At 40.4% G+C, this 17,963-nt stretch overlaps 1 protein-coding gene across 1 annotated transcript in view; it reads left to right on the top strand.

The window, feature by feature from the left end:
• LOC126281825 (adipokinetic hormone/corazonin-related peptide receptor variant I-like) overlaps positions 1–17,963 on the top strand; it is a 156,656-nt gene that overhangs the window by 33,655 nt on the left and 105,038 nt on the right. The gene's annotated exons all lie outside the window — the stretch shown is intronic.

The following is a 17,963-nucleotide window of genomic DNA, read 5'->3' as shown; positions in this document are numbered from 1 at the left end:
TCCACATCGTAAGATTGATGGGACGGAAAGTAAATACATCAGGCGAACGCGCAACCAGGCTGCTAAGGAAACTCTAAGCGCAACGTCTTACAAACTTTCCGAAACGTTTTCTGTTCACCAGTAAGCAGAGCAATTACAATAATTAAGTAGATAAACAGGTTCGCCACTTCTTGAGCAAATTGTGTATCAAGGCTGCACTCAGTCGCTGTGAATACAAACTTGGTACTTCAGTTTTCACTGACAGTTCAGTTCATCGATGACGTCAGGAGCCCGGTTAGTACTCCCTGGTTCCAAATTCAGATTTCGTGACTGGTTTGAACATACAGAGCAACTAATTCTAGCCGGCCGGAGTGGCCGTGCGGTTCTGGGCGCTACAGTCTGGAACCGAGCGACCGCTACGGTCGCAGGTTTGAATCCTGCCTCGGGCATGGATGTGTGTGATGTTCTTACGTTAGTTAGGTTTAATTAGTTCTAAGTTCTAGGCGACTGATGACCTCATAAGTTAAGTCGCAAAGTGCTCAGAGCCATTTTAACCATTTGAACTAATTATACCTATGCTCGACGAAGTACTGGAGATTCCAAATGGGGAGCTACGTATCGTTTTTATTCAATTGCTCATTTCTGTCCATGTCATTACGATCGAACAAGGATATATAGCTAGAAATTTAATATGTAGACAAATTTATTACAGGAACGTACACGTAATGTAGCTCAGTATCACAGCCGATGTTAAACACAAGGCTGTGGAGATCTGAAAACAAAATACTTTCTTTGAATGTTAATGACTAGAATTTCTCATAAAATCTTCTCTAAAGTGAACGAGAACATTTCCTAAGCAGAATAATTATGGAGAAAACGAAAAAGTAACCTGGAATTACATGGTTAAGATTACATTACAAAAACCGCAACAAACTTGTCTATAGGGAATAAACTATGTCTCTGTTCATTTTCATTTGAGTAAAGTTGACCATTCAACGATACAGTGTTACAGAAACGATGGGGAACGTATAATAATCGTAATATGGTTGTAAATTTAATTTCATGAACGAAATATTTTTCAGTAGGCCTACTCGAAAAGTAAATAAAACTGGTAAGTCACAGCAAATAAAAATAGCAATTATTAATAAATCCTTTAATGCAAAAGTAGTATAGTAATTGGAAACTATTCTTCCGTGGGACACTTTGAGTATGATTGCAGATTTGACAGAGATTATGTGATGGTAGGACATGACCATTTCCAGTCAATGACCGCTTCAGCTGGACGAGAGGACCCAAGTCCTTTCCTTGTAAACAAAGCTTACATAATTATGTAGTCAACGCCAGTTTGCACAGTGCCTTGTTGACAGAATGGGTCCACGGCTTCGTGCGGTCAGCAATTACAATTGGAACGGGGACTGACCTGACACGTCCAAGGCTATTCAGTGGTCTAGGGTTCAACCGCTGTGATCACGAGAACACGAGAGTCACTGCAGGCTGTCTCATACCGTTAGCCCGGAATTTGGGGTTCTCGGCACGCTCTTGACACTGTGGATCTCGGAACATTGAATCCCCATGCATCTAGCTCCAACTACCGTATCGCATTCAAAGGTTGTTCATTACCGTCATGCGGCCATAATCCCATCGGAAAGTTTTCACATAAATTACCCGAATACAAATGGAAGCTGTGCAATGAATGCAGATGACTATAGATCTGACAGAGGTCATATGTTGGTAGAATATGACAAGAGGAGTAGCATTTTTGTCTAACAGAAGCTGTCAGAATTGAAACAAAGAAAAAATGGACGTGGCAAGAGCTAAATGGAACTAAAATTGAAACTGGATATGTTTTAATAGACATTATGTAAATTGTACAAGGAGTGACAGTAGTGGAGAAATTAGGGAGCTGATGGAGTTCCCACCCTATAAGTAATCTATGGCATTACAAAGTCACACACTCGTAAATAGCCCAACTGCACAAACAGATCCCCCATTGGCATCGAGGGCTGACATGGCGACTACATACAAAAACAATATGAGAATATACTTACTTTGAAAAGTACATCGTTCACACAGTATCTCTGCAGAAAATTTACACAAGATGGGGCAAGATTTATATTACAACTCAATTAACAACAGATACATCGTTTAATCCTGGAGGAAACATCTTTTGCACGAAGCAGAACATAATATCCATTTGAAATCTTGACATCAATAGACATCATGTTGCTACAAAATAATAGTGTATACAGTTAATTTATGTATATAATTAACCATTATAGCAGTAGACACACCATGATAAATGAGCAATACCTGATTGTTATTCATAAGCTGCGTTCTATACACACTCTATTTAGCAGGTTTTGTATGTACTTAGCATCATCACTCTGCCACGACAAGAGGAGAAAGGAAGAATGACAAATCTGTATGCAAATGATTACGTATATATAACTGGTTTAGCTATTGCATGTATATTGTAAACCTATTTGACTGCTGAAACATAAATTCCATCGTTAAAATTCAAGAACTGGTTCTATAAGCGGGATTCATTGTCAATTTGTAGCGCTTGGAGCCTGCAACATAAGCTCTTTATCAAGTAGAAGGACTGCGCAAATATACATGTACAGATTGCATACATTACATTTTTCAGTCATAAAGTAATATCAGGCAGAACATCATTACCATATCCTTACTCCTCCTCTGCTTCATCACCATTATCATTGTCATGATCATTAGAAGTTATGGCAAGCAGGCTGCCAACGAAATGGTGTCTGTATTTATAAGTACTCACGAGACATTGTGAATCATGTAAGATTCTGTATATAACTATATTGGTTAAAATAATCTGAATTACCAAATATCAGCACATGCGTATTGCCCTGATTGGTCATATAATTTTATGTAATACATGCCAAACATAGAACACGTTATCCTACAAATCGGTGCATTGGGTGTACAGAAGCTACGTGATACGTGGCTATTGTGCTCGCTGATACAGTTCTCCATAATATCTTGCCCCGTCCATTGTTTAGATAATTGTCACTGTGAAACAATTAAAAAGTTGAAATAGGACATTTAGACCTATCTCCCTGATATCGCAGTCGACAAAACCCAAAATACGTTCGCCGGGCGCAAAAATTCGTGCAGTGGCAAAATTTTACACAGGGTTAGTGGGGAGAGTCATGAACAACATACAAAAACTCCTGACCGATAAGGCGTGAGCTTAGAGTTGGGGGATTGGGAAGGCACGTCAAGGTCACCTTTTTTAGATTTCGCGAAAATGCTTATGCATACTAAATTAAACTGCATTACATTTCCTACAAAGAAGACCTCTTCATTTTTGTCTCTAGTACTAAGAGTTTCCACATAGCAGAAGAACGATTATTACAGACAGTGTTATAATTGTATAATAGTGCTGTTTATTATTAAATGAAGCGGGTTAAGAACACGTATTAAATGTGTGTGTGTGTGTCACATATAAAAGCTTCAGAATCGTATTAATGGACAAATTGTGTTCTGGGGGGTGTAACACTGTGGAAAGGCAAGAGAAGTGGCAAGAAGCACTGGGAAATGTAAGGTCACCGGATTGTGGTCATGTACTTCTCTCCAATCTACTTCTGTAAAATGGATAGCGAACAGGCAATTCCCCATTCTCTCTACGGCATTACACCACAAAATCCAACTTCAATGTATTCTACAGTTGTACGGACTTTTTCGCAGGTCGCATTATGAATCACTACCGACAGAGTAAGCATACACTCCTGGGCTGAGGATCTGTTTACTTTCTACAAACTGTCTTGACACTACATTGACTGCAGATATAAGCTGCTGATAACACAAATGCAAGAAAAGCATTACTGTTGCTAAAATAACGTTACAGTTACTGTACAGTGTGAATAATATCAATTTCACTCTACCACTGTAGAAGAGCACGCAGAAATTTATAAACATTCTGACCACTTCCGTTTCTTGCGTTAGTATAGCAATTTATATTTATATTCCGTTTAGTGTTAACGCGTTCCGTTGAAAATAAACACCCTCGGGCAGGTCTGTACATGGAATCACCAGTGATTCGTAAGACGAGCTGCGGAAAGGTTTTTATACCTTTGTCAAAACTCCCTGTAGTTGCGTTTTGTGAGGTAGAGTAGTAGAGGAAATGGAGAGCTGCCTCCTCACTTCTCACTTTGGAGACCTGTTGACGACGTAAGTGGACGACCATGATCCTGCAACCTACCGTTCCTCACGGTTCTAATTTCCACTCTCACGTTTCCACACCGTTGCATCTCCAATACGGTTCTACTGCACTGATACGCGATACACACATTTAATATTTGTTATTAACACACTTCATTTAAAAATAAACATCAGTTCTATATGATAAACTTTGTTTTTAATAATCTGTGACTTTCCCAATTCCTTCTTGTGTTTTTTACAGTTTTCTGTGCGTTTAAGTCATTTAGTAAATTTTGTGCTTTTGTTTTCAGCTGACATTTCTTATTGTTTCTAGTGAAATATTTCAGTAAAATCATCATTCATTGTGTTAACTTGGTTAAGTGTTCCAGTGGCCGCTTGAATTTTGGATTTTAGCCATTAATTTTGTGAAGCTTCGTTAGTATTGGTATTAGCTGCGGTGTAGTAGTGTTAATACAAGTAGTTGCTTTCTTAGTAGACAGAGTTTCGAGACCATTATTGTCAGTTCAATAATAGTTCTACTGGTGTAACTGAAAATTGTAAATTTGTGGTAAGGTCTTATGGGAGCAAACTGCTGAGGCCATCGGTCCCTAAGCTTACACACTGCTTAATCTAACTTAAACGAATTTAATCTAAGGACAACACATTCATGTCCGAGGGAGGACTCGAACCTCCGACGGGAGTAGCCGCGCGAACCGTGACAAGGTGCTCAAGACCGCTCGGCTACCCCGCGCTGTGGTGTAACTGAACTTAGGTACCATAGACGTACAGTTTCTTTCAATAACTGTGGGCTCTGTCATAGGGTTGTGAGTAGTGGGTTACTGTGTGGGATTTGTTCAAAGTATTTTCATTGTGGGGAATGCAGTGGCGAAGCCAGTGGGCATTCTGGAGAGATCCTCTCGTGGGAGTACACAACCTGTAGTTCAAATGGTTCAAATGGCTCTGAGCACTATGGGACTCAACTGCTGTGGTCATTAGTCCCCTAGAACTTAGAACTACTTAAACCTAACTAACCTAAGGACATCACATACATCCATGCCCGAGGCAGGATTCGAACCTGCGACCGTAGCAGTCGCACGGTTCCGGACTGCGCGCCTAGAACCGCGAGACCACCGCGGCCGGCACACAACCTGTAGTAGTTGGTGTTAGATCTGCACATTTTTTATATTCAAGTCAGCTGATAGGTATACGGCTTAAACGAAGTCAATCTAAATAATGGATCACCTTCAGAGGACGTCATATTTCCAAGTGGAGAAGGAATTAGCATATTTCATAACAATATAAGAGGCGTTAGTGAACTGGTTATAGATGTTGACTCTGCAATTACTGGTATATCAGAGCACCACTTAAATAATTTGACTTTACCAGGAAACAGATTAGCTGGCTGTTTTTCAAGGAGTTGGTTGTGGAGTGGAGAATGGCTATGTACGTAAAAACAGTATTCCATTTGAGTCCATAGACGTATCACGGCACTGTACTGAACAGATATTTGAATATCTGCTGCAGCAGTTGAATTTACTGAAACTAAATTGTTTTTGTTCACAGGTCCTCTAACTCTGACATCAGAGCATTTTTGCTCAAGCTAGATAGGGTTCTTGATTCACTTTGTCGGAAGTTCCAGAAATTAGTTATATTTACTGACATCAATACAAATTTTGTCTATGATGGTACAAGAAAAAAGGATATTGGTAAATCTCCTACATTCACATGATCTGTTGCCTATTGTTTTTTTTTCAACTAGGGTGCAGGTGGACAGTACCACAGCCATAGACAATATTTTTATTCGTTGTTCTTTACTCGGTGGGCATTCAGTTAGTAAAAGGATGAATAGCCTTTCAGATCATGATGCACAAATTTTAACATTAAGAGGCAAACAAATGTCAAATATAAACTATGTAGGAAAGTTAATCCAACAGCAAAAGAGAGTTTTTTAAACCTTGTCAAGGAACAAGAGTTGCAGGACATTTACACAGCCGATAACATAGCTGACAAATAAAGTGCTTGACTTAACACATTTCTGATGCTCTTGCACTTCCTCTTGCTTTCCATTAGAACGTCCTAAACGGGGTTATAGCAGTAATAGGCAACCCGAGTGGCTGACTAGTGGGCTAAGGATATTATGTAGAACAAAGCAGGAATTATATCAAAATGTTGGAAATAGTCACAATCAAGCTACGGTAGCCCATTACAAACTGTATTGCAAGGTGCTTAAAATGTTATTAGGAAGGCAAAGAGAATGTGGTTTGTAAATAGAATAGCTAGGCACTACAGTCTGGAACCGCGCGACCGCTACAGTCGCAGGTTTGAATCATGCCTCGGGCATGGCTGTGTGTGATGTCCTTAGGTTAGTTAGGTTTAAGTAGTTTTAAGTTCTAGGTGACTGATGACCTCAGAAGTTACGTCCCATAGTGCTCAGAGCCATTTTAACAATTTTTTACTGCATGGGTTAAACAATAGGTTTCGAGCGCTAGGCATATTTTTTTATTTAATTAAAATGTTTGATTGTGTTGAACACAAGATATTGCTTCAGAAGTTTGAGCATTACTGAATATGAGGAGTAGCTCACAGTTGGTTCAACTCTTACTTTAGCAACAGATAGCAAAAGGTCGTTATTCACAATGTTGAGAATGGCTGCGATGTGGGGCCTGAGTGGCGTACAGTCAACTGGGGGAGTGTCCCAGGGATCAGTGTTGGGGCCACTCCTGCTCCTCATTTATGTAAATGATATGCCCTCTAGTATTACAGGTAACTCTAAAATATTTCTGTTTGCTGATGACACTAGCTTGGTAGTCATGGATGTTGTGTGCAACATTAGCCCACTTTCAAATAGTGCAGTTCATGACCTAAATTCATGTCTCGTAGAACATAAACTAACACTAAATCACAGTTAGGCTCAGTTTTTACCTTTTCTAACCCACAATTTAACAAAACCTGACGTTTTAATTCCACAGAATGGGCATAAGATTAGTGTAACTGAACTGTATGTGAAATGAGTTATCGTTCGATACGAAAATTAGACTACTTAGCTTACTTTAATTCGCTTATGTCGTATGGTATTATATTTTGGGGTAACTCGTCCTTTCTAAAAGGATATCTTTGGCTCAGAAGGGGGTGGTTTGGGCGGTAAGTGGTGTAAGCTTACGAACATCTTGTCAACCCCTCTTCGCGAATCTGGGTATTTTGACATTGGCCTCTTAAATTATTCTTTTTTTCGTTAATTTTCCATTTAGCAGAGCATTAAAACACAATCTATTTTCATGGCACTTTTTTTGTCTCTTTCTTTACTCTTCCCAAAAGCCTTTCATATATACACCGTGTGTCTTCTTCCTCTCTTCTGTCTACGTCTTTCTTGGTTTCTTCTCTTTTGGTGTTTCCTGGAATTTCTGTTACCTGATTTTTTTTCTCTGTTTGTTATTTTTTCTGTGGAGATATTTAGTTTCTTAAAGTCGTTCGTGGTTTCCTTTGCCCAGTTAATTTACATCTTATTAGTCATCACTATGTTAAAAATCTACTTAATCAGCCTATTTTCGTTCATTCTATAAATGTGCCCATAGAATTTAGCCCTTCTTTTTCTGATGTGTCTAACTGTCTGTGCCTGTTTGTATAGTTCTTTTGTCGGTCTTTTTATCCATATCCCCTGTTTCTGAACTGGCCCATAGTTCCTTTTCAGAATTTTCCTCTCTTGCTTTTCCATTTCGTTGATCTTCTTTCTTCCCATGATTACTGTCGTTTCTGGGGCAGACAAGGCTTCTGGTAAGACTGCTGTTTTGTAATGTTTTAATTTGGCATTAACGGAATTGCGTCTTTTGTTCTAATGGTTTCATGTAATTCTGTAAGCTTTTTGTAGCTTTATAAATCTTTCTTCATTGGCTGTCGAGTTCAGTCCTGTCTTCCATATAATCTTTCCTAGATAATTGAAACTTTCTTCTTGCGCTCTCTATTCACGCTTCGTTACCAATGGGTTTCTGTCTGTGGATTTTGTGTCCTTGTACTGGTTTTTTTTTCATACGAAATTTGTTGTCCCGTTCTGGCTTCGATTTCATGTAGTGTCTTTAGGGCTTCTTTCTCTCCTTTCTGTTATTTGTTATCATGGCTATATCATTGGCAATGGTCTGACATTTTATGTTGATGGTTCAATTTTTGTGTCTCCCCATCATTGCACCATTGACTCCTTTGTCACATGTTCTGATCATTTTCTCAAAAACTGCGTTGAATAAAGTGGGTGATAGGCCATCTCCGTGTCTCATTCCTGTCTTGATTTGGAACAGTTCCGAAATCTCTCCCATGAACTTCACTTTGGATTTTGGATTTGTTAATGTTTTCTGGATGAGTTTTCTGGTCTTGTAGTCTACCTTCATTTCTTCAAGTGTCTTGAAAAGTGTTTATCTGTCTATGGAATCATAGGCCTTCTTGAAATCAACAAATGATATTATGGTGTTTCTGGACTTTCTCCTTGTTAATATTGTTCTCAGACACGAGATCTGTTCACTGCACGATCTTCCCTTCCTGAACCCTGCTTGTTACTATCCAATATTTAGCTCTATCTGAGTTTCTAGGCCATTTAACAGAGCTTTGGATAGAATTTTGTGTGTCACAGGCAGTAACGAAATTCCTCTATACTTATTAGGGTCTGTTTTGTCTCCTTTCTTGAGGAGGCGGTGTATTAGGGCTTTAGGGCTGACTTCCATTCTTCTGGCACCTTTTCTGTTTCCCTGATGTTATTGATTATTCTGTGTATTTTGGGCGTAATATTTTCATGGTCTAATTTCATATCTCTGCAATCAGTCCATCTTCTCCTGGCGCTCTGTTGTTTTTCAATGATTTTATTACTTTCACTATTTCTTCCTGTGTTGGGGGTTCGCAGTCCTAGTTAGGTTCTGGTTTTGTAAACTGTAAACTCTGTTTTGGTTCATCGTAGTTAGTAATGTGTCCAAGTATCGAGCTAATATTTCAGTTTCTCTTCTGATTTGTCTCCGGTGTTCAATTTAGTCCTTTGAAGCATAAGCTTGGAGGTTGATATACTGTCATATTTTCTTGGAATATTCTATAAAACTTTTGTGTGCCATCTCTGGTGAAGTCCTGTTCTATGTCTTTCAACCTACTGTTTTCGAAAACTCTTTTTTCTCTACGGATTATTTTTGACGTGTTTTTCCACATCCTGTTAAATTGTTCCCATTTTCCTTGTGTTCTACGGCTATTAAATTTTTTTCAGACTTGTATTCTGTCTTCTATGGCTCTGTCGCATGTCATGTTCCACCAGCGATGTTTCCTTTTTCTCGGTGGTTGCCCCAGTTTTATCAGTTCTCTCATTTTTTCCGACAGTTCTGTCTAGTTGTGGACGTTGATTTTTTTAATTTCTTTTGTTATTTATTTCTTGTTTAGTTGCAGGTACTCTGGATCTGTTCTGAAAGGTCTGTTGGTTCTCTGGATTTGTCTGTTGGGTATAAGATTTGCTTTGATTTGGAGAAGGTGATGATCAGACTGAAAAACTCCTTTCCTAGTTCTTACGTTCATTATTTCTCCAGCGTTTTTCATGGAAATTGCTACGTGGTCAATCAGAAATTCTCCTAGAGCATTGTTAGGGGATTTCCCAGTTACTGGTTTTCTCTGTGGTTTCTGGAATTGCGTTGACATGATTTCCTGCAGAAATGTGTCAAATTCTCCCCATTTTCGTTTGTTCTCTTGTGGGCCGTGCGTTTCCCTGTCGTGTCTCGGAATTTTCTTTCCTTGCATAACTCGGCGTTGAAATCCCCTATTAACACTTTTAATGATTCTTGGGGATCTTGCTGATAGTTTCCTCCATATCTTCCCAGAGTTCCTAGATCATCTCTAGGTTCTTTTTGTTGTAATTATTTGTGGAGGAATGTGCACTATTTAGTGTGTAGGCTTTGTTTCCATATCATATCGTGTTGAATTTTTTTTTTTATTTTGAGGCGAAATCTGTTACATTTATTTATGTACTACAAATCCTGTTCCGAAGACTTGGAGATTACATCCTGGAATGGTTGTGGCAGGTTTCCCCTTATATATTCTGTAAGTTTCCGGATCAGAGTGGTTCTCATCTGCGAATCGTGTTTCCTGTATTGCCATAATTTTGATGTTGAATTTATCTATGGTGTTTGTTAACTGTTTTAATTTATCTGGCTTCAGTCGTGTGTTCGCGTTCAGTGTTCCCATGTAAAATATTGTATTCGTCTTGAGGGTTTTTGAGAAGCTCCCATTCTTTTCTTCATGACATGCCTGATCCCCTGGAACTACCTAGTCTTACTGACTGGGCCCCAAGATAGTGGGTTCCTTCCCATTGTTCTGTCATGATTATTGGTTCTGTGTCGAGGTTCTGGTCGTGCAATCACGAAGGATCTCACATAGTTTCTGCTTGAGTTTTGAGTACCAGAAGATTCAATCACTGCCGAGCTCACAGAGCCAACGGTGCTGACCAGAGTACTGGTGGCTACCACACACGCGTGTCTGGATTTTGGGGCTTCACCTGTAACCCTAGGCAGGGGCACTCATAGGGTGCTACCATACGGAGCGAGATGGACCCAGGTTTTTTACGAGATGTTACTCCTCCCTTCCTCCTCCCTCATGTTGCGAGATTGGGCCCTGGGCTTGGGACCGGAAGTGGTGGAGTTGGGATCTCTCAATATACATATTCCTTAGTATCATTTCGTGTTAGCAATATTAGTTTATTCCCAGTTAATATTCGGCAGAAATCAAACCTGTATTTGGATCGGACTTCCTTAACTCATGTGCAGAAAGGTGTGCAGCCTACTGCTGCATCCATTTTCAATAAGCTACCGGTCGAATTAAAAAATCTTAGCAGTAATCCAAGCGCTTTCAAATCGAAACTGAAGAGTTTCCTCAAGGGTCATTCCTTCAATTCTGTTGAGGAGTTCCTTGAAAACTGAGCTGATTCTTATTGTACTGTTGATTGCGTTTACAGAAATTTATGGATTAATTTTTTTCCAGGTTCATAAACATTTTATTTTTATCTGTTAGTACTTTTATGTTGTAATTTCAAGTACTAATATGTTCCATGATATTGGAGATTTGCTCCTCAATTTGGTCCTACGGAACTTAACGTGTAAATAAAATAAAATAAATGCGTCACTGTTAGTACTAGATAAAAAATTAACAGGACCCTCTTTCTAGGAAATGTAATGTAGGTTAATAGTTTTTGGGAAAACATTGACTCTACATGCCGCGTTTTTGGATATATTTAAGAAAGAAACATATAAAGAGACTTTTAAAAGATGCTCACACCGCACCAGTCAGGATTTTTCGTATGATGTTCATTACAGTCCCCCTACCCCAGTGCAAAAATTGGCAACTTTGCGAATCGTTTCTCCTAATTTTTCTTGGTTAAGTGGACTGTAATATCTAGTCACAAAATAACTTTCAGTAAGATACGGGATCTCTACCTCAAAAGTGTCACATGCTGTATCAAAACTAGCACTGACTCTATCACAAGATATTACACATAACAAGCATACTGTCTATTATACTTGTTGCACCTTCTAGTAATATTAATGATGTTTTCAGTTTATAAACCACAATTAATCAAACTACTGATGTAGAAGGTTTCCTACATTTTTCTAATATTCTGGAAGAATTTGTGTACCTGTAGACAGTGTCTGTGCCCGAAATGTTATCGAGAGTTATTGATATGAAAGGATTTTCTATGTGTATGAATTTCAGCGCTTTCTTACACATCCATACTAAGCTTACAGCATGAGCCACATCAACTTCTACATTTTTTAACACTTATGTATCTGTAGAAAGAATTTTGGGCAATGCATCATCAAATCTTATAAACATCATTCACAACTGTTGAGGAGTGGAGATAGCTGTTGTATATGCACACGCTGTATGGTGGGTACCATAAGGAAGTTTTTAAATTCAAAGCGGTTGTTCAGCACCCATTTTAAAAGTAGATGTACATTTTCATACACATACACAAAGGCGTCACTTTTACTTTTCAATTGGTGTAGTTCAGTACCATTACATTCTTCAAAGCTTTATGTTGATCTGTGTTTACAAATTTCTGCAGTCTAAAATACTTTTTCACTCCCTTTCACATAAACGATCACATTTGTTTATCAGCATGTTTTAACTGTTGGTGTCATATTCGTATAGTCAATGATGGGCTTGTTCCAGTGCAAATTGCGTTAATTATGATAATCACACTGCAATTTCTCCTGTGCTGACGCACTTTACATGGGGACTTAATTATATAAAATAGTAATAATTTTAATTTTTTGGTCGCTGTGTGTCCGGTTACGCAGTCTCGTAACCGGTTGGCCCTGAATAATATTAGTACGCAATCTGACTGCACACAATAACAATGAAAGGAAATTTCCGTTAATACAACTAATTAATTAAGTCCCCAGCAACTATAAAAACTACGAAACAACAAAGCACAAATGTAACTGTTCTGCTTGTGGAAGTGTGATTCAACGTACACATCTGGCACGTTCCTTCCTCAATACGACAAGATGCTTTGAACGCCATTTACACTGAAGTAAAAAAAAAAAAAAAAAAAAAAAAAAAAAAAAAAAAAAAAAACCACAGAGATACTATGATTGCACATAGAAACCAGAATCACAGTCTAACAGAAGAACACGAGCCAGATGCTTTGTTGACTGAACCTGTGACCAAGAGGCATTGTTATTTAGGACTGAAATAAAAAAAAATATTTACCTTCATATATATATTGACGAAAAATACACTCTGATCATTACAACATCCCCAATCCAACAACATCTGGTGTCTTGCCCAACAGAACAACTAGTACTCTATCGACGTCTCAACAAGCACAGATCACGCCTACCTCAGAACTACCACTGCACTCAACACTTCTCAACTACAACTGCCAGTGGAGGCGGCTGAATAATACTCTTTGGCGCAATCTCTGGCGCTATGACTCAGTGTAGCCACCGTTCAACTTGACATCTTGGAACAAATTTGTTGTTTTGCCCTTTTGTACTGAATGTTGTAATAATGTGTCCTTCATACCCAAATGCAATAAAAAGAGTGAATTTGACCTTGAACTCATCCCTTTCCTTACAGTATCCTTGGAGGCCAAGGACGATGATAACACCTTGAGAGACTATTGTGAAATCTTTGTACTCCTGCTATGAGTAGTGATTTAATAAACAAATATAATCATGTAACATTAAGATATATGCAGTCGTGTTTGCTGGGAAGTTGTCTGCAGTTCCAAATTCAACACGTGCAGCCATTGGTCGTGAGTTGACTGTCTCACTTTCTTTTGTACAGTTAATTACGAGAGTTGGTCCTGTTTTCTTAAACTCTGTCAGGTTATCGTCTTTAATACTTTCATATTATCAACCACAAAAACTTGAATACGTGTGAAGAAACAGAATGTAAATGCTCTAATCATAATCCTGTTGTAAACTGTCTTATGGACAAATTTCAGAATTAAGGTACACTTTGATGTTCTTTAATTTGGAGCTACTGAATTCGCTAGACGAGGTTTTTACATTTCCTTTACGGTCAACGTCTACTACCAATATTATGAAGTATAGTGTTTAGAGCTGAACCAATATTCTAATGGTCCATAGGTGTGTCGAATGCAGATAGGCGGTAGAGGATATTCAAACAACTCCCTTGACCGAAAACGTTATGGCAATGGAATCCCCGCAGCAACTAGTTTTAACAAATTTAAGTGTTTCTCCCTTCTTACTGAAAATGGGATATTCTCCACATTAGCCTTTTAATGACGATTTTATTGAATTAATTTCCGGTATTTAGTCCTTCCATGTATGAAATATTTTCTGTTGTACTTCATAATAGGAACAGTTCCAGTTGCACAATTAGTAAAGCACATTTCATGCCTTCAAAATTACTATTATATGCAGTGGCATACGTGCATTTATAAACTTATATTCAGGTACAATTTCGTGATCTTTTTATCTGTTACCTAGCTAGTATTTTCCAGCCCATTTAGGTCTCATTATGGTACAGAAACTATGTGTACATACTACGTGCACAACATTCCGTCCACATCATATTCCATGAAACAGGAATGTGAACTCATTGCATGTTATTAATAACATGACTGAAGCATAAGAATGCAAAAAGAATCATATCGGACTCAATATTAGCCTCTTAAAGTGTGCATTCTGCATATGCTCCATATGAACCATTTAGGTTCAAATGGGTCTGAACACTATGGGACTTAACATCTGTGGTCAGGAGTCCCCTAGAACTTAGAATTACTTAAACCTAACTAACCTAAGGACATCACACACATCCATGCCCGAGGCAGGATTCGAACCTGCGACCGTAGCGGTCATGCGGTTCCAGACTGTATCGCCTAGAACCGCACGGCCACACCGGCAGCCTCCATAAGCTAATGGAATAGGGAAAATCCCTAATAACTGGGAATAACTCTCTGCTATTGAGTTCACTGTGGTTTGCGGAATCATCATATAGGTGGGAATGCATAGATACACAGAGTTGACAAAAGTAAAGGGATACCTGCTCATATCATGTCAGATCTCTTTTTGCAGAGTAGCGCAACAACACAACGTTGCATGGACTCTACAGGTCGTTGGAAGTCCCTTGGAGAAATATTGAGTCATGCTGCCTGTACAGCCTTCCATAATTGCGAAAGTGTTGCCAGTGCAGGACTGATTATTTCGCATAAATGTTCGATAGGAATCATGTCGGGCGATCTTAGTGGCCAAACCATTAGCTTGAATTGTCCCTAAGGTGAAGCATTGTCACCCATAAAAGTTTCATATTTCTTTTGGAACAAGAATTCCATGGGTGGCAGCAGATGGTCCCCAAGTAGTTCAACATAACCATTTCTAATCAATGATCGGTTCAGTTGGACCAGAGGATCCCATCCATTCCGTGCAAACATAGCCCACATAATTATGATGGAGTCACCACCAGCTTGCACAGTGTCTTGTTGACTACTTGGGTCCATGGCGTCCAGGGATCTACACCCAAACCCTGCCGTCAGCTCTTACCGACTTAAATTGCGACATCTGATCAGGAAATGGTTTTATAATCGTCTAGGGCTCAATCGACACAGTCGCGAGTTCAGAAGAGGAGCTGTTGGGGGCGCTGCCGCACTGTTAGCAAAGGCTCGACGCCCGTCTGCTGCCCAATTTCACCGCACTGTCCTAACGGACATGTTGTTCGTACGTCTCGCATTGATTCCTACGCTTACTTAACGCAGTGTTGTTTGTCTGTTAGCCCTGACAGCTCTTTGCAATCGCCGCTGTTCTTGGTCGTTAAGCGAAGGCCATCGGTCTCTGTGCTGTTCGCACTGCTGAGACTTCATGCCTGAACTCTGGTATTCTCTGCAAGTATTCTCAAGAGCAAGCTCAAGATCTCGGAATACTGGATTCCGAAATGGAATGTCTCATGTGTGAACTACCATTTTGCGTTGAATGTTAATTATCGTCGTGCGGCCGGAATCACGTCGGAAAGTTTTTCACATGAACCACCTGGGACCAAATGACAGCTCCGCCAATGCACTATCCTTTTATAGCCAGCGTACGTGCTATTACCGTCCTCTGCATATGTGCATATTTCTTTTTGTCACCTCATTGTAGAGCCAGAGGTTGGCAGAATTTTGGGGTAGAGTCTGTAACATAATTTCTTTATTAGTAAAAGATTAAAACATTTATTGCACACAAATGCGAAGTTGTACACACAGATGTTCTTTTTACGCAGTTGAAGCCACAACAAATCACTTTAATTACCATGTTATTCGTTTTCAGCAGTTGGAGTTGGTTTTCGTCCCTTGTTATCAGAGTGCTGTAGGACGGTGACGAGGGCTACGAAAAAGACAGGCCGCGGCGCGTACGTCACGAAGGTAGGCTTGCGTTCACACGCTCGCTCGCTTAACTTAGCAAACTACGTTTCTACACATGTTAACTCGTAACTAGATGTGTACGTGCTAACGAGAATTGCATCTTCTGTTGGAATCCGCTGTTATGGACTCTTTCTGTTGTCAGTCCTACAGTCATCGTCCACAGGCCTACTTACAAATTGTTACGGCTGTATGGAGTAGAACAAAATTAAAATATTGCCAAAATAATTATCAGTTGCATAAGGCACGTCTTCTTGTATGAATTGGACTGTTAAGCAGAAGAGAGTAAATTCTATAAACAATCCGTTACACCATTTATATCGAGATTGATCTTGCATTAAATTTTGTTGCACACTCACGCTCATAAATAAAGGGCAATGCTGATAGATGGCGAAACAATGCTCTCGTGGGCGGTTTGCGGGCTTAAATCACATCGGGGTATGGCCATGCGGTGCATCTGACCTGCGGTCATCGCACGATGGCGCTGGCAGCAGTCCACCTGCGCAGAGGTGTGTTGGTGCATGTCAGAGTACGGTGAAGCGAGTAAGTGTACAGACGTTTTCAGACGTGCTAATGGTGACTGTGTGTTGAAAATGGCACAAAGAACACATATGGATGACGTTATGAGAGGGAGAATAGTAGGGCGACTGGAGGCTGGTCAAACACAGGAGGTCGTAGCACGGCCCTCCGTGAGCTACAAAGTGTGATCTCAACATTATGGCAACGATTCCAGCTGACAGGAAACCTGTCCATGCGATACAGTACGGGGCGTCCAAAGGGTACAACACCACAAGGAGACTTATAGCTCACCATCAGTGACCGCAGACGGCCACTGAGTGCTGCAGGTAGCATTGCTCGGGACCTTACGGCAGCCACTGGAACACTTGTCCCCAGACACACAGTCTACAGACGACTGAACAGACCTGGTTTATTCGCCTGGATACCTGCAAGGTGCATTCCACTGACCCCTGGTCACAGGTGAGCCCGTAAAGTCTGATGCCAAGAACACAGTACATGGTCGTTGGAACAGTGGTCCCAGGTTACGTTCACGGACGAGTCCAGGTATAGTCCGAACAGTGATTCTCGCCTGGTTTTCGTCTGGCTCGTGGTTTGATGGTGTGGGATGGGATTATGATTGGTGCACGTACACCCATGCATCTCTTTGACAGAGGAACAGGTCAGGTGTATCGGGACGTCGTTTTGCACCAGTATGTCTGCCTTTTAAGGAACGTAGTGGGTCCCACCTTCCTCCTGATGGATAATGACGGATGGCTCTACCGAGCTGCCATCGTGTAGGAATATCTTGAAACAGAAGATATCAGGCGAATTGAGTGGCCTGCCTGTTCTCCAGACCTAAATCCCAACGAGTACGCCTGGGATGCTCTCGGTCGACGTATCACCGCACGTCTTCAAACCCATACGACACTTGAGGAGCTCCTACAGGCATGGTGCTAGAATGGGAGGCTATACCGCAGCAGCTGCTCGACACCTAATCCAGAGTACGCCAACCCGTTGTGCGGCCTGTGTACGTGTGCATGGTGATCACGTCCCACATTGATGTCGGGGAGGCGTTTTGTAGCACAAGTGTTTCGGAACGGTTTTCTCAGCAACTATCAGCAATACCGTGGACTTACAGATCTGTGTCGTGTGTGTTTCCTGTGTGCCTATGCCATTAGGGCCAGTTTTGTGTAGTGCCACGTTGTGTGGCACCACACTCTGCAATTATCCTTAATTTATAAGTGTAGTATTGTTCATAAGTAAGACTTCATGATAACAGATTCCAGTAGAAGATGCATTTCTCGTAGTACGTACACGCCCAGCAGCGAACTGCTGAGCTGAGCTGAGCTGAGCAAGCGAGCGAGTTGAGGCCTACCTCCGTGAGCTACGCGCCGAGCGAGGCCTGTATGTCTCGTGGGGCTCGGGGTGACAAGTGACGGCTGCTCGG

This window comes from Schistocerca gregaria, chromosome 7 (genome assembly GCF_023897955.1).
Source record: "Schistocerca gregaria isolate iqSchGreg1 chromosome 7, iqSchGreg1.2, whole genome shotgun sequence".
NCBI classification, from domain to species: Eukaryota; Metazoa; Arthropoda; class Insecta; order Orthoptera; family Acrididae; genus Schistocerca; species Schistocerca gregaria.
Note: the sequence above shows the minus strand (reverse complement) of the source record. Positions and strands in the feature narration are given on the sequence as shown.